We start from the raw sequence: 18,748 nt of genomic DNA, 5'->3' as shown, positions 1-18,748 counted from the left end.
CAGCAGATTTTACACTGTCAACCAATATCTCCTATTCCTAAAACTACCACTTACCACTTTCTTCAAAACTACTGATGGCTACCTTAAATAAAACTACTGTAAACCACCTTCCACAAAACTACCCGTAGCCATCTTCTTCAAAACTACTGTTAGCTACTTTCTTTAAAATTAATTAGCCACCTTCTTCAAAAATACCCTTAGCCATCTTCTTCAAAACTACCCTTAGCTATCTTCTTCAAAACTACCGTTAGCTACTTTCTTCAAAACTACCGTTAGCTACTTTCTTCAAAACTACCGTTAGCTACTTTCTTCAAAACTACCGTCAGTCATCTTCTTTAAACCTACTGCAAGCCACCTTATTCAAAACTACCACTGGCCACCTTTTTCAAAACTACCCTTAGCCATCTTTTTCAAAACTACAGTTAGCTACCTTCTTCAAAACTACCGTAAACCACCTTCGTTCAAAACTACTTTTACCACTAGTTCTTCACATGCTGAAAGTTGAATGTGCTAACTTTGTGTGTTTCCAAAATCCAGGACAAAAAAAAAACTGCTACTTTCTCTCATTAGCCGGGAGACATCTGGCTGCACATACTTACATCCCTTTTCCACCACTTTGTGGGTCAGGCCAGTGTTACAGGATTTCCGAAGCACTTTTTCGTGTCAGCAGTGAAGGTTTAATGGCTCTTTGTGATCCAAGGCAGCTGGTGGTTTTGTGTCATACCAAGCTAGACAGAAGGAGACCATAAGGTCATAAGGGAGCTTCTGCACAGAAATATCATATTATATATATATATATATATATATATATATATATATATATATATATATATATATATATATATATATATATGACCTGGACTGATATCTTTCCAGACCTGTGTATTGTGTAATGCAGTCTAAAAGCAAAGGGTCAGTTTATCAAATGTGAGACATGACCACATAGTTTTCGAGCTGTGGTGTTAGAGCCACTTCATGTGTTAGGTGCTGATCAGATGGATAGCTGATTGTGAAAAAGCCAAATGTTAATGCAATCAAGCTGCATCACAGACAGACTGCAATCCATACAATCTGATTAGTAAAGGTTTTTTCTGTTAGTAATGTCACTTAGTCCAAATCATTCGAGGTGCAACAAATAAGGTTTTAAAAATGTCATAGTTAAACGAATGCCCTTCAGTTTTTTACTACTCTGTTTCATGTATGAAAATGTAAGGTTTTGTGAAGCTATCCATTGTTCTGATGTTAGAATTATTAGAATGTTAGAATTTCTGCTCATTTGAAAAATTTAAGAATTTGTTTTTATTTTTTATTTGGGCCATTTTGACAATTATACATATTGTTTCACCCCCATAAAATACCACAGAGTAGTGCTCAAAATGTAGAAGTTTACTGTCAAAAAGATTCCAAGTTCAACAGAAGCAAAACATACAAGAAAACACTTTTTTTAGCACTTGGTTGATTGCCAAGTTGGGGAAATAAACCCTAGCCTGCCAGTGGGAGGGTGGTTTTGTAACCCATTATGCCACAACAAACAATTATGCCAGACAGCAGCACTGAAATGATTATGTAAAAGGGATGGACAGGGTTGTCCACAATGCTGGATGCTGCATCCGCAAAGCCACCAGCATTGTGGACGACCCCACCCATCCTTCTCACAAACTCTTTTCACTGCTACCATCTGGCAGAAGGTGCATCCGGGCCATCACTGCCAGAATCTGCAACAGCTTCTTCCCCAGGCCATTAGACTCCTCAACACACAAGGACTCAACTGAAGCACCCTTTATGCACACACACACACATAGCTCACACTTTTACACAAACACTCACACACACACACCTGAAGGAATATAATTTTGCTTAACTTAGAGCTGGGCAATATGACGATATTTTGTAGTAGTGTGATACATTTTGTTATCATGATAACAATATGCTTTTCTAAACATATCATGCTTACTGTTAGTGCTGTTAGTAATAAACACTGATCAGCCACAGGTTTCATTACAAACAGTATTTGGTCTGGTTTAATTAGATGTGCAGCCGATATTGAATAGGAATAACTGTATTCAGTACGGGAGAGTATCTGAGTAGTAGTTTTCTGTCGTTACTGATGTATTTAGTCTGTGATTACATGAATTGCGATAAATATTGTGTATCGTGATAAAGGTCTTTAAATATTGTGATATAGTATTTTTGCCATATCGCCCAGCCCTACTTGTACTCAGAAATGGAATGAAACATTGGGTGGCATTGGTGATGGTAAAGAGACCAACCAGATGCTTGCAGATGTAAAAAACCATTAAGAATACTTTAATATAAGGGGCCCTATTTTAGCGATCTTCTTAGGCAAGCCAGCAACCTCACACCGTGCACCTTGATTTAGGTTGTGTCAGTGTGACAGAAAAAGTACGCCTTTCACGGCCAAGTTCAAGTCTCTTAATTATTCATGGGTGTGTTTTGGGTGTAGCGTGCAATAAACCAATCGGCGTGACACTTGCCGTTCCCTTTAAGAGCCAGGTGCTGTCTGACTTTGGTGGATTGGTATTTCAATGGTGCAAAGTGGGGGTGTAATGCGTTGGGCTTCACGTGCCTGTGTTGACAATTCACTGCCAAGATAGCAATGAACGTCTGACTGTTGATGTCTGCCTAGGTTGTTTTCAGTCATTGGAACACCTGTGTTTTCTGTTACCGAAATAGCAATATGCCAGAAATTTACCTGAACACACCTTTGAGACCACCATGCCCATCGCTGTAGATATATTAAAAAGTACCATTGCTATTTAAACAACACAGGCGGGAGGTGTGAAAATAGACTGTTGGCGGGGTGTAGGATAGGAATGAACATCACAGCATGCCTTGCACAGGGTGGTAAGACAGGGCCCAAGGAGTTTGAACAGAGCTAGTAGTACAGGAAACAAACCAAGGCACAGTAAGCAAAGCTAACAGAGCAGACATGGGCAAAACTAATTCAGAAACCATAAACAATCCAAGAGCCAAAACCAGAGAGCCAAACAACCAGGCAAACAAATCCAAAATGGCAAAATCAGAAAATGGTTTAACAAAGCAGCGATCAAAACACACTGAGGCAAACAATAAGAGATCAACATTTGGGCTGGCAATACTTCACAAAGGTATGAACAAACTGAACAGGTATATAAAGAAAGGGGTTGACAGTATTCCAGTGAGGTCGGTGGTGCGATGGCGACGTCATGAGATGAAGAATTATAGGAATTGTAGTTGAGCCGGTCGGCAGAAGCAGAGGGAGAACAGGGCAGTGTGACAGAAAGACGCCTTCTAGACATGAACAGTTCAATTAACCCTTTAAATCCTGTACACAGGCCCACACTTCCGTTCTTCACTTTTATAACTGTTTTACTACCACAATTAGCAATTATCGGTTTCACCAGCCCTAAAACAGAACCCTGTGGGACTCCGCAAAATGTGCTAAACTAGACAGTTGCCAAGTTCTGCATTAAGACTGATAACTGAATAATACACCTAGGGTTCAGTGTGTAAAGCGAGGACTTTAGTAGTCAGTTGTGTTTTATTGTGAAATTGATGCAGACGTGGATTAAACTGTAACCTTTGTGAGATGTTTGACTGAAAAACCTCAGCAAGTCCTTTAAAATAACCATGACTTCTATCATCAAAACAAACTGCTTTACCAGCTCTGTCTTTTTGCGAAATTTCCTTCAGGAAATAATAATACAATAAAGTATCTATCTATATATCTATGTCCATCTATCTAACAAGGATACAGCACCGAGTGAAGTCTGCATGATGAGCACAGACTTGTTTGTAGAAGCTTCTGAAGGTTTCAGAAGTCACCTACAGTGGGTCATGGAGGCCCCCCATACAGGAACGAGAGTGGTGCCAGATGGAGCTTTTGATAATGGAAATTCAGTACAGGCAAGGTTGACGCAATAATACTGTATATGTAGGGAACAACTACGCGTCCACGTGTCCCTACTTTATCCATATTTGCAGGGTGGTGACTTTGAGAAGATGACTTGGCAGCCCGCCAAACCCTCTAATCCAAGCCCCCAATCTAAATTGAATATTTTCTGGCTTTCTGATTTCTACATCATCTCACCATAATCCGTATAGGTTTCTGAACAGCAGATTACTCCCAGCCCTTGTTTAAATGTATTCTGGAGTCAGTGCAGAGATAAGATCTATGTCATCGCTCTTTTTTTCCATGTAGTTATTGTGTATCTGTATTCTGCCCTTAGTGGACGCTCGTTGTCTTTTTTTTTTTTTTTTTTTTGGACACTGGCCGCAGTTCCCCCTTGCAGCGGTTGGTGATTGTGTTTGTGTGTGGGTATTGTGGGATTTCAAGGTTAGTGCTGCTGCTCAGGTCAAACGAAATGGGTCTCATTCGTTTCTGTATCTTGGCTTTAAAGCTATTTTCAGCTACAGTCTCTGGGTATAAAAAAGGAGTAGTATTATTTTCATTATTTAATGCAGCAAGTAACAATGCATATTCAGTCTGGTCTGGGAGTGTGCGTTCGGTGCCTTTTACAGTCCCCCCCCTTGAGATTTAGTTAATACAAATGAAACAAAAGCACCCCTTGCTGCAGTTAGACCAAGTACGTGCTCTGGTGTACATCTATAAACCAGTGTAGACTCAAACGCAGTTCGCACAGGCTAGCTTTACAGCGAGCGGACCTTTATCCTGGTATTCGGCATTATCCCGCCACAAAGCCCCTGGAATCCTCCGTCTCTGTGCAGCCCGAACCACAATCCATCACAATGACGGCCCAGCGCTGCCACGGGATTCCGTGTTGACAAAACGAGGGCAGCCACGATCATATTCAGCTTTCTGCAAATGAGGCCTGGTGGGATGCACCGGCTTTTCTCCAGCTCCCTTCTGTGAAAGGTGCGCGTGCCTGGAGAAACAATGGAGCTCTGGTGATGACCACTTTCTTCAAGACAACTGCTTTCTACACACCGGCAGTCCTTATATCAAGACTATCCCTTTGTTAAGAAACATGCAGTTAGCTACTCTTATCTTCAGGGATTTATCAGTGTTCCCAGGGTCCTTTGTTTCTAGGGTTCTATATTCCCTCAACTTTTTGTACCGCATAATCAGCAGCCTGTGGAAGAATTTGTAAGGTTGTGGTTAGTTTCCTTGAATTAGATCATAGGAATATGAATGTTTGTACATGTGCTAGAGTTATGGTCAACTGACTTAGGGTGTTTTCACACTACAACATCTGCACCCAAGAGCAATTTAGGGCTCAATTAGGGTAGGAGCTGGTTCTTCTTTCACAGAGAAGAATTCCATACAAACCGTGGATCGACTGCGCAATTTCAAAAGTCACTTTTTACCTTATTTTCCTTGGATACAAATACTTAAGCAGCTGGAAAGTAGCACTTTCTGGAATCATGGCTTTTCTGCATAAAATGAGCTGTTCTCATAGTAGAAGGTTTGTAGCTATGCAGGCAATAAGTCGAAGCAGTGACGTGACGAAATGAACCAATCCGAAAAAACCCATGTGCAAAGATAGCAGGTGTGGGAAGTGTCCACTACTGCAGCTGACCTAGAAGCAAACCCCAGACCACCTATTTCAAGAGGACCAGAGATCAGTGCTCCGGACCGATGCTCCTTGGCTAGAAAACAGCTTTTACGCTTGACCAATCGTACCAAACTCGCAACGGAAGAGGACCCGAGTCCAGAAAAAAAGCCCTAGCGTGTAAACACCCTTTTCAAATCTAGAAAACAAGACCGGACTAACAAAGGGCTGAGTTGGACCAGTTTTTGAGTTAACTCAGCTCTGTTTAGTTAGAAGCTCTTCTAACACATCATTTTTATTTCATCTCAGTTTGGTCAACCAAAGATTTTGAGTTGAGCTTACTGAAAAACATGAGCAAATGTGCTGCAGCTTTTTGTTCCCTCCACCTACATTTTTACTATTTATTTATTATTTATTAAAAATGTATGTTTATAGTTAGAACATCCCATGATGTCCCCAGACGGGGAGGCTTTTGACAATGCAGCATTGAGCCCTTGCTGGGATTTAAACGCATGACCTCACATTTGATGAGCAGGTAGTTAGACTCTTGCACCATTTGAGACATGGGAAACTACACTCCATAAAAACACAGTTCTGAGTAAATTTGCCCGTTCATTATTTCTTGGACACAAATATGTACATATTTCTAGGTTTCACAGCTCTAGAGTGACTCTCTAACTACCTGCTTGATCATACGTTTAAATCCTATCACAACAACATTTCCTGATCAGGAGCAATTCCAACTGCAGCTCATTTACTGATGTCTGTGGGTAGGTTTAACTTAATATGTGTAGTTGAACAAACTAAGATGCTGCCCTAATAATGTGAGTTGGATAAACTTTTGACTAAATCAACTAACTTGAGTTAACTCCGTTCCTTGATCATTTTGCCTTGGCTTGACTTTTGTTGGCCTTGAGATTGCAGAAATGTTTCTTGGAAAAATGCAATGTGGGAGCATAGGAAATTGGGCCCTGGGAAAATTGGACAAAAAGGGAACACTGGGTCCTGGAAACAGGCCTATTGCCTAGACATTTCAATGATCAAATACTACAGTGGCCACAGAGGGATGACCCCTCTTCAAAACTGTCAGCAACTTTCTGCTTAACCACGTCTGGTGCTTTCTTCAAACAAGCAGTTAACTGCTTTTGTTCAAAATGGTCACCACTTTCCTGACAAGGACACTTCTCTACTGTTTTTGACATTAGTTGCTTTTTTAAAAATGACATCTGTTCTTTTCCCGCACTGAAACTTAGCTTCTTTTCTCTAGAAAGACCATTAACGCCATCATTCTTCCAGTGCTTTCCGCCTTCCTGTGGTTAATTGAGATCATTGTTTTGTTACAGTAGAGGCTTGTGAAGTCTGCGGCCACGGCTAGACAGCTGCTGACTTTTAGAGAAAGGTCAGAGGACTTCCAGAAAAATCGACATGTTCATTTTAATGAACAGGCTGACCTTAAACAATGGAGATAGATCAGTCATTTTTGGTACATGCTACTGAAAGTGTACAGCTCTGTCTCCGGGTGTGAGGGAACATGAGGGGAGCCTCCACGCCTGACACACTTCTTGCGAAGATCAGACAGATGAGAGGTATTATGAAAGGTAAAGATTAAAAATGGACCGACTGAAGGATCTTAGTACAGACCACTGGTGTAAATAGGATCTTATGAGCCCTCCAAATGATGAATGTCCCTACAAATGAAAATGAAGTTCAGTGAATAAAGAGAACAGACGAATCTGCTTGTCATTATATCTCAAACAAGTACCAGGTAAATAGCTTTACATATTATTTTCAGTGGCTTGGATACCTGTGCATAGTGTTGTATTTAGGGCTGCCAACCCTAAAGCATTGGCTGTGAGTCTCATGCAATCGTACTCTCATGCCACACATTTTAACCACCCCACAATTCCCTCCAAAACAACCTCCAAATAAATTAGACTACTGATAACATTTCCTGATTTCTCAGATTTCACTGATTTCACACTATGGACCAGCACAGGCAGCCCTTTGCAGGATGAAGCTCAGCCAGTCAGCCAACTGCATGATAAACAGACACTACCACTATGGGCAATACTGTGTGGGAGACGATTCTAAGGGCCTGTGACTGACAGGGGCCCTAGAAAATAATAGAACATTATTAGTAATTATTAACCTATTAATTGTTATTTTCACAGTCCAGACAACCTCAGTATTGCAGTAGTATAGTATTGCTACACACCCCTGGGGTTTCAAGCTGGGCATGATCTGTGGGGTGGTGGTGCCCAATATGATCTCTCTTCATAGGGCCCAAAATCCCTGGCTACCAATAACCTGAATCTCACACCAAGGGAATTGTAAAAGGTGGGAACCCTGCTGTTTGTCTTACATAATTACTACTTAGAATAAGTGATTCTAAGATTTAAACAGTATACATGAATAATGTGATCCCACACAGCCAAACAGTAACCTAACTAGGACGCTCATCCATGAAATGTGACAGTAGACTTCCATTGTTAGCTCAGTCACCTAAAATGCTCCAGCAACTATAGAGATCATCACAGACGGTGATGGATTTATTTGATATTTCTTGCTAGCTTGCTAGCTAGCTAAAGACTGACCTGTTTTCTGACTGAGCTGTTGCTCTCTTGCTGAATTACATATTCTATCCAGTTTGCTTCTTTCATCTCAGCTCCACACTTTTTCTCTCTTCTCGTACATTATGCAAAGTTGGGAATACAAATTCTGAAGCTCATATCATAATGCATACTTTATTATGCATTGACACCAATGTTAGCTTCAAATCTCTCAATAAGCAATAAAGGTTGTAGGAGACCTGGTCAGCCTGAGCCCCAGTGCAATTTGGTTTATTGTCAATACCAGTAGAAAATGCTGGATCAGATATTATAGGGAAACAAGACTGAATCTCTTGATCCAATCCTGTAATTAATTCAGCTTGAAATGAACACTCATACTGTGATGTTTTGTGGTGTGCTACTTCCTGTGAGTAGTAGCTTGGTAGCCTACTGTTAGATGCTTATCTTACTGTTTTGAGTAAAACAACATATTTTAAACCTTAGTAGTTTTTAAAGTACAAATATGGGATTAGTCCAAGAATCAATATTGGAATTGGTATCAGAACAATAAGTGATGCCATGCCATCTCCACCTGCAATAGATGGTTTGTAGATGCAGTGTTTCCTTTAGGGCTTCTTTCGGCAGTGGCAGCATATTAATGTAAAAAGGTGCTAAAATGAGGAAATATCACATAGAGATGAAATACAGAAATAAACAAACCCATTGTGAACTGGATGTTTTTGAGATGAAAGATACAAGCTGTGCAGGGCTAGGATAGTAAGGTTTGTTGGCTTATCAAGAGACTGGTTGCTTTTCTCTGTTGGAATTTCAAGTCACATGTGGTCTAGATATGGCTTTAACCTAATGTAGTACTGTAAAAGTGCTGCGTGGACTTGAAAAGTGTCATTAAACGCCAGAATGAAGCGCCTGTATGCAGTGCTGTGTGTTGTCAACACCTGTGTGTGTACCACCATTACAATGGTTTCGGATTTTTGGAAGTGGAACATTGTGTCCGGTGTGCAGCAGGCTTTACGTTACATCATGAATTCAAGACACTTCATAGAATTGTAAAGCAGTGATGGAAACACTGAGATGCTTAACATGCCAAAGTCAGGCCCCTAATCCTAACCTTAACCCAAACCCAACCTCTGAGTCACCTGAGTTACAACACTCATTTGAAAATGAGTAGATCATCTGCAATAAAGGCACCCGCTCATTGAAAAAGGATAAATATTAGGATTAAGTTATCTGAGAAGTCCTGAAATATCCCCTCTGGTGGAATGCTGGTTGTGGCAGATTGTGTCAATTGCAAGGTTTTCTCAGTAAGACCTGACTCACAGGATCAAAATGCAGTGTAATTCCAATATACAGGAAATACAGCGGGAATTCTGCAAAGGAACAGGCCCATTCAATATTTGATGCAACAACAAGAACAGCCGCAGCAGTGAATCTCATCTCTGTCATGCAGAATTTATTGTTTTCTCTGCTCTAACACAGCTGATTCAGCTCATCAGGTGATTATCAAGGCATGTTTGTGTTAGAGCAAGTAGGGACTTTAAACTACGGCACTGGCAGGGACTGCTGTGGCATCTGAGAAAGTGGCTTGTTTTGAGCATGCATGATGTTGCCTCAAGGATTCTGATCATTGTGTTCTACTATTATATTAGTCATTGTAGTTGCTGAGAAAATGATGATTGTAGTGGTTTAAGAAAGTTATCTTTTCATTTGTAAGTTGTGTTTATAGAATCTTATTTACATTAGCACTCATTTTTACTAAATTGCAATGTATTGGTTACTTTAGTCATTTTTCTGGAAATTCAGGTGAGCAAAGAATTGTTGCTTAGTGACTGATTTCCATGGCTACAGGGCTAACACAGATGTATTTCCACTCATTGTTGCCATACCTGCAACTGCCAAGGTCTCTAATACTACACTATACAAGGACAGTTTTCCAAGAATGACAAATCAGTGGCATAACCCATGCAGTATGCAAATGACATTTGTCCAGTAACATAGTTACTTGACCCCTAATAATGATATACATATGCCTGAGTAAAAGTCCTTACATTGTAGTTTTATTTTTGATAAGTGGATGCCAATGTATACGGATAAACTAGGAACTAGGGAACACAACATCGTAGTTACGCCAACTGAACTGCCGAGTAGAATCAATAAAGTTTGCTTTGTGAACATTGAAAACACATCAATTCAAGGAAAAAGATCCTGTAATTAACATTTACCCACTGAGCAACGAGAAACGTATGGGATTCTAGTTCTAACTCGAGAGATAGGGGTTAAATTTTAGTAGTCAGCTGTCTAAATCATTAACCAAGAATCCTGGTCACACATTATGACCCTAATTATTAGTCTCTGTAATTAGCTACACTCTAGCCTGAGGGAAAATCCTAAAGGGAAAAGAAAGTGCTCAGCTCTAAGGGTTTTGTGTAGTTCTGTGCTCTTAAAAATAAAGGTCCTTCAAATAGTTCTTTAAGCAATGTCATAAAAGAACCACGTTTGGTTAAAAAAAAGAACCATATTTGTAATTATGGAAGAAAAAAAACAGCATGTGAAACTGAGAAATTCTCCGTAAGTAAGTAATGCGAAAGCATCTTCAAATAATGACTTAGTATCTTAAAATAATGACTTGAATAATGACATAACAATAAAACATAATTAGGTACTGGATTTTCTGTTTTATTTTAAGGGTAATTATGTAATAGAGAGAAGTGTGAAGAACCTTTAAACTGGTAAAAAACCTTTGCTTTCATAAGGTTCTTCATATTCTCACACTATTACAAACAGGGTTCGATTCAAAAGTGGTTCTTCCATATATATATATATATATATATATATATATATATATATATATATATATATATGCACACACACACACTTTTTACCCAACACTCTCATTAATACTGTCCCCCTACTGTCACCAATACAACATCAGTAAACCGGGATCAGCTAGCAGACGCCCCTGCCGGCTTGTATCTACCCACCCTGAGAGAGCAAGGCCAATTGTGCTACCCCAGGCTCTGGCTGCTGATGGCAGAAAGCATGGGGTCCTCGCCCCATGGTGCCATTGTATTAGTCCGCTGAACCACTCTGAGCCATCCAACACAGCTATTTACACACTACAGAGAGTTTTTTCTTAATGACTTCTTTTTGAGTGCATCTTTGAATTTCACTGTATTTGGTTATAATTTCTTTCCCAAAAGTGTTGGAGTTGAAATATCACCTCATCCCTGGTGATTATGCTACGCAATAAAATCAATCACAGTCTGTTCTACATACAGTCTTCCAGTACACACACACATACAGACAGTGGCACTGGTGTCAAATGCACTGTGAGAGTGTTCATTTTTCTGTAATTCATCAAAGCTGCTCATGAACACATAGACCGTGGGGTGTTAAGTTCAGACTCTAGTGTTTACCCTCGTTGAGGGCTTGATAATTAGCTGCTGAGGTGAATCAGATGTGTTGCATCAGTGAAAATACTAAACCCTGCAGTGCTGTGGCCTTCCAGGATTGAGTCAGATGCCCTTGACACAGCCAGTCCACAGGTGGTTGTAGTAAGCTCTGTTGTGGCCTTTCTCAGTTAACCTTTAGATGTCTAGAGTTATTACTGTCGTGTTATACTCTTTAAAAAGATCTGCATAGTAAAAGCATTAACTGCATTTACTTAATGAATGATATTTACTTCCAATGTACATTATGAAATTATATAATTACAGAGATTACAGGTATAATTACAGGTATTAATTTTGTCTACATTTTTAAATGTTGAGTTTATTTATATACTTATTCCATTATGCAGATAATTTTGCATTCAATTATAATCAATTACATGCTGTATCAACATTTGAATCTACTCTTTTAGCCTGTTTGATGTGAAGAAATGACAAACCCTTGTCCAGTAGCATATCAATAGTAACAGTATCATGTTACTATTTCTGGTAGCCGTCATGACAGACACATTTGAACCCCTTGAACCCCAGCCTTGATTTGGAGTTTCAATTTTAACACCTACTCTTCAGCACATATTTAATTTAATACTCAGTATGTACTAACTATTCAATAAGTACTAAATAATTAGTATGTACTAATTATTTACTGCCTACTAATTATTCAGTACCCACTAATTTAGTATGTACTGATCATTTAGTAAATACAAAATGCTCCGTACCTGCTAATTATTCAATATGTACTAATTATTTAGTACCTATTCATTTAGCACACGCTAAAGACCTCATTGAATAAGTACTAATTGTTTAGTATGTACTAATTAGTATTAATTATTCACATAGTACTAGTTATTTAGTTCCTGCTAATTTAGTATCTACTGATCATTTAGTACATACTAAATACTCCATACCTGCTAATTATTCAATAAGCACTAACTATTCAGAACCTACTATTTTAGTACTATTTTATTTTACTACATACTAAACACTCAGTACCATTATTTAGTATATACTAATTATTCAGCACCTACTATTCACTAAATACTAATTATTCAGTACCTGCTAATTTTAATCTACTGATTATTTAGTACATACTAAATTCTCAATACCTACTAATTGTAGTACATACAGATTATTTAAAACATACTATATACTCAGTACCTACTTATAAAGAATTTTTTTTCTGTACCCACTTATTATTTAATAGATACTAATTATTAAGTACCTAGTAATTATTCAGTATGTACTGTTGAAATAAATGAAATAAATTCCTCATGGGCTACTTTAGTAAATGGTTCAATATACAGAATCATGACAGTTCAAAGAACCATGTGGTTAAAGAGTTCTTTGGATTGGTGGAATAAAAAACAGGTTTTTAATAGCACCACAGTTCCTGTATTGTTGCAGGTCTAGAAACCCTTTTTCAGTACTAGTTTAAACAGCATTTTTAAATTACTGCTCATAAACTATACTTACAACTCATGGTTAAGTCTGTGTCAAACTCTAGTTACAAACACAAATGTAAAACTGATTGTTTAAGACGTTTAAAATCCACATTTTCTTCAGCTTTCACCACTTTTTTCAGCAAACTATGAGTGAGAAACAATAAACAGAAAACAACGCCCATCTTTGGCAATGACTGCAGCTTCTAAGTCTAAAGTAGCTTTGTATTATATAACATAACACTCACAATGATATAGTTGCTCCTGTGCCCTAGTTACAAATCAAGCATAGCTGGCCACTATGCACGGACCGCCTGCTCCATTTCTCCTCCACCCTCAGTGGATTCCACCCAATAGGGGTCGTCCAAAGGTGACCGCCGACAGCCTTTCAAGTTGCATCGCCTCGGCTGCGGCGGATGCTACGACCGGCGTTGATATTTCACAGGTCAGCGGGTAGAACAGCACTCCGGCCTTTCAGAAGAGGACTTTACCTGATGTCCCTGACCTTTATGAGGACTTGGAATCCACCTGCAAGACAGCGAGGGCGAAGAAAACTTGGCAACTCTAGATTTCCCCAGGGATGCCTTCTGTGCCTCCCGTTTGGAATATGACTGTCTTGTCATTTCGGCGATATTAGCAGCCCGATGGCTGTGGCATTTTATCCCTCGGATGATGGGATGTTTGAATTGCGCGTGATAGACGTTTTTTATTACTTTGCGGCTTTATAATGTTTAATATTTGTACGAATTGGAGAAGCAGCTCAATACCTTCATAAATAACTCAACATTTCGCACTGATGCTGACACCCATGGCCTCCACACTTTGGCTTGGCTTCAGTGTTGTGCTGCAACCCTTTAATAACGAGTATTCATGGGTAATGTAGTTCTAACAGCACAGGATATGCCCTTTTATTAACAAGGGGGAACAGTTCAAATTGCCAAATGGGGGCAATCTGGGTATTTTTCATAGCTTGCATGTCATTGATTGCCAGCAGTGTAAAATTTCGAGTCATCTCTCGGTTATGAAGCAGAATATAATTCCATAATCCTCCACCATTTCCACTGGTCTATATTTACTCAAGCTGTGCTAATACTCCCTGGGTTTATGAAAGACAGTATTGCATTCTACGGTCTACATTTCATCTATGAAAATTAAGTTAGCTTCAATTCCCCCCCAATGTCTTCATCCGTAATTCGCCCATTTTATTATCTAGTGGGTCGTTTGCCCTGCTCCATTTTACAGTTCTCAAACAGTTATTGTTTTTATTTGAAAAGTTTTGCTGTTTTGCTGGGCTTTTCTCTGTGTGTCGCAGACCCTTCCTCAATTTACGTCCTGTCATGATAGCAAACGTTGAACTTCATCAAAAGCTTTATGAGGACGACAGTGTGGGGATTGCAGGCAATTGCCAATTCAAAGGCTGTCTGGAAGCGCTTGTTTTGTTGTGGCTGGAATCAAGTTAAAACCTCATCAATCTGCCAAATATGGCAGAAATGAAAGCAATCTTGTTGTCCATCCTGCTCGCTTATGGTTTTCTTCCTTTTTTTTTTTTTCAGCTCGAGTGAAGATGTTTCAATCAATGTATGCAATGAATCTGGATGTAATTATTTTCATAATTATGCACCAAACCTAAAACTGTTGGGCTGTGTAGCATTTACTTTCATTTTAGTTAGTCCAACACAATTTGCAGTATCAGAAAGTACCACACCAGTACTTAGAGCTTTTTTTTAACCCACAGCTTTTTTTCCGGACTCTGGCCCGCTTGCTCCATGAGTTTTGTATGTTAGTTCAAGTGTGAAAGCTGTTTTGGAGCCCAGGAGCGGTCCAGAGCACTGATCTCTGGTCCTCCTGAAATCTGTGTTCTGGGGTTCGCTTCAAGCAGACTCTGGCAAGCTCTTCTGCACGTGTAGAAGCTATCCGCTGCTGGCGCTGTGTGTGGGGTTGTGTGATTGGTTGATTTAGTCACATGACTATTTTGACTAAAAATCGCCTGCATGGCTAAAGAACGGCTGCTTGTTCGTAGATGTTCCTGCACTGTGGAATGCCATGACTCCAGAAAGCTCTGTTCTGCACTGTTGGACTCTTTGTATTCAATGAGAATGAGGAAAATCAGTAAACAGAGTAATAAGTGAATAAGTATAAGTGTGAAAAATGCCCACCGGTGGTTCCTGGCTTTTTTCCCCCCACTGTTATAACTTAGGAACAACTTGCTTTGCATGTAATTACCGATGTAATAGGATGTAATAAAAGCCACAGAGGGGTTAAAAAGTAAACGAACAACTATGTGTCCTATGTTCTGTCATGTAATCCTCCGTGTAGTTTTCCTTGCTGGGATTGGAGGGGGGCACAAACAGAAATGGCTCTGTAATCCATTACTTTATAATTTTAAGTTGGCCTAATTTTTTTTAAGGCCAAAAAAGAACAATATTTTACACCAATTCAAGCCTTATAAAGCTTCAAGACTGCCCTGTTCTGCCTGTTCTTACAATGTAATACATTGTACTGTTACATCTTTTGTTTGTGAAAGAAATAAACTGGTTAGATAAATCATACAGTATTAAATGAATGACTTGATTGTGGCATGTTTTCAGTATACTATAGGTCATACATGACACTACATTTGTTATCTGCTTCAAAATTGAGTTCAGCACTAGAACACTAGTCCCTCTGTCTCTAATTATTTTCAGGTCCACTCAATATAAGGGACATAGACTGTTCATTCATCTAAAAACAGCAGCCATGTTTTGTGAGGCTCAGGTCACATTGTTTTCACATGTTTATGACCTTGAAATGCTGAGATGGTAGCAGCAAAGTGCCAATTAATGGTTAACTGACCTCCAACAGCTATTATTTCTTCAAGAGCTGTAGTTTTGAGGAAAAGTTTCACACATAGCACAGTAGGCAGACATGAGAATAAAGTACCCCCCAGTTGCTATTTCACAGTTATTTGTTTAAAACAGCTGCCCCAGAAGTTATGACGTGTTTGTTCACCCTGCATATATAATAGCATAAAGCTGATTTCTCACTCTGTGTGCTGTACACCAGCCAGATAGCCAGTTAGAAAATAAGTGTTTTGGACTGATTAAGTTAAAATAGCACCAGTATATAGTACTATAGGTACTTTTTGGAAGATACAGGAAGTGCATTTCATGCAAAGAACACCTTGCCAACTGTGAAGCATAGGAGTGGATGTATCCCTAGGGTTGTGCTGCTGCCAGTGGCATTGGCAAAGTTGCAGGTGGAGGGATGAATACCTTCAATGAAATACCAGTAAATATTGATTGCAGATGTTGAAAGGATGAAGCTGACAGGGGGATGGCTTTTGATTATTTTGATTTAAGTTCTGGAAGATTACATATGAAAAAGTGGTTCATTGGCTCAACATGCAGTTGATCTGGGTTTATTAAAATTATATAAATACACTGAATGCATCATTATTAGATTCAAAGTATTTGAGTTGAATAACCAAGTTCAACTGCTTGTTACTACATTAAGTAAGTTTAGGTTGAACAGATGAGCCACAGGGTGACATTATGATGTGCTGACAATATTGTGCTCCATGTTTCTTTAGCTAAAGAGGCTGTGTTTACTATTACTACTTTGGCCAAGGGTGTCCAAAAGACTTGTGTGTGCGCGCTGATGTTCCCAGTCTGTGCTTGAGGTGTTTCTCAAGCTGAACTTATCTGATTTCAGTGTGTCTTGAGGAAAGTCATTTTCTCCATTTCAACAGAAAGATTATGCAGGTGAGTGACTGCGCCTCTTCTCCTCACTCATCCAAAAAGTGTATGGGAAGAAAAATAAGGTGACTTTCCCAAATCCCTCCCCCCCCCCCCCCCCAAACCCTTTCTACACTGCCGTGGGTGACCCCCATGTTTGGCATTTAATCTATGCAAATAAATAATGCAAATTAATAATGTGACTAATGAAAAAATAACTTAATACTTAAATGAATGTGATCTAACAAAGCCAGAGTTCACACAAAGTCATCTCACATATCACTCCAATTTTCATAATGTGCTCTGACAGGCTTGCATGTTCTCTTATGGAAAAAACACAGTGCATCCAACAAGAACGAAGACCTTGTACATTTTATACAGCAATAGAATATGGTAGCACTGATTCTACATGCTGATCTATTTTATTGTATATACAGTCAATATACACATGCAACAAATCCTCTGGCAACAGATTTAAACCAGTAAGAACATATTCAACAGTTTGAATGGGCACTGGGGGTCCTGCTGAAAGAGGCTATACCCTATACATAGTCCATACATAGACACAATTTCATTTTTCACTCTCACTTTTTCATTCTCTACTCTACTCTTCAGTAGAAGTTGTTACACAACAATCTATAGTAAAAGATCCTGAAAATGAAAGGGTCCCGAATGCTTTAACACTCAAAAATGTAATTTACAAAAATGGTTCCATTAAAAACATCATCCACTGAAAAGTTTGCTGCAAAGAACCATTTTTAGATTCTTTTATTTTTAGGAGTGTAAATACTGCATAATACATTCCTCAAATTAATAAGATTCAAGAAACCCTTCCAGTGTCTGCTTCTTTGGGGAGGAAAGCAACAGATAACTAGAAATAAAACAAGGGGGAAAAAGTGAGAAAGGGAAGAAATCCTTCCCAGCCTGTTTCTCTCCAAGGAATCTCTGCCACCGCTCCCCTCTTTCGCAAGCAGAACAGCAACAAAACGTTCAGATCGTCTAAAATGGCCCAATGCGATTTACACTGGAAGAATGCAAGAGATCATCAGTGCATCATCAAACACATGCACAGCAATGTTAGAAACTCAGTAACAGCCAAACGAACCAGGTATACCCACTATGATTCAGGCATAGTTCACTCCGGAAAATAAGGGTGCTACAAAGAATTCTTTGAGCGATGCCATAGATGAACAATTTTTGGTTTCACGAAGAGATGTGAGATGAAGTACCTTTAAACTAATAATAAGAACCTTTAGCCCCACCTCTTTAAACCTTTAGCCCCGCCTCTTTAAACCTTTCAAATATTCTTCACACACACACATCTCTATTACAAAAGACCCCTTTAAGCACCTTTATTTGTAAGTGTGACCTGTGCCTAAATGTCTGAAAGAGAATTACTCCATAACAACACATGTGATATAACAGGTAGAAATAGATATATAGGCAGACGGATTGATTGATGGATGGATATGCAAATAGACAGATAATCAGATATGCAAATAAATAGATAGACAGGCAGACTAACAAATAGATATGCAAATGGGTATATAGCTAGACAGTGAGAGAGATATATGCAAATATATATGTATATGCAAATAGATAGATATGTTGATATATATGCAGATAGATAGATAGATAGATAGATAGATATACATACAGACAGACATGAAAATGTTTAGATAAATGAAACAGGTATGATGGTAATAAAATGAGATTGAATTAGCAATGCAGGCTGTATTGTTTAGCAGTCACACAGACTTAACATAAAAAGGTAGAACTTTTCCTTTTATCTTCTGTCATTCACCCCGTCTGGCAATTGTTTGTTTGCAGAGTGATTTATCTTTTACTGTAACGGGTGCTCTCTCCTTATCTTTCTCCGGTTAAGGCTAAAATCTTTGATGTCAGATCTTTTATTCAGACTTGATGTTTTTTTTTTTTTTTGGAGTCTAATTGGAGAGGATAGTGTTGTGAAACACACAAAAATCCATTAAAAAGCTTAGAGTAACAGAAATGGAATGTGGTTGCAGAGTGTAGCGTTGATCCCAGTGTAGCCTACATAAAACCTAT

At 39.0% G+C, this 18,748-nt stretch overlaps 1 protein-coding gene across 1 annotated transcript in view; it reads left to right on the top strand.

Moving 5' to 3' along the window:
* sorcs3a (sortilin related VPS10 domain containing receptor 3a) overlaps window positions 1-18,748 on the top strand; it is a 353,899-nt gene that overhangs the window by 150,673 nt on the left and 184,478 nt on the right.

This window comes from Salminus brasiliensis, chromosome 15, assembly GCF_030463535.1.
Source record: "Salminus brasiliensis chromosome 15, fSalBra1.hap2, whole genome shotgun sequence".
NCBI classification, from domain to species: domain Eukaryota; kingdom Metazoa; phylum Chordata; class Actinopteri; order Characiformes; family Bryconidae; genus Salminus; species Salminus brasiliensis.
The sequence above is the reverse complement of the archived record's forward strand: the minus strand, read 5'-3'. Positions and strand labels throughout refer to the sequence as shown.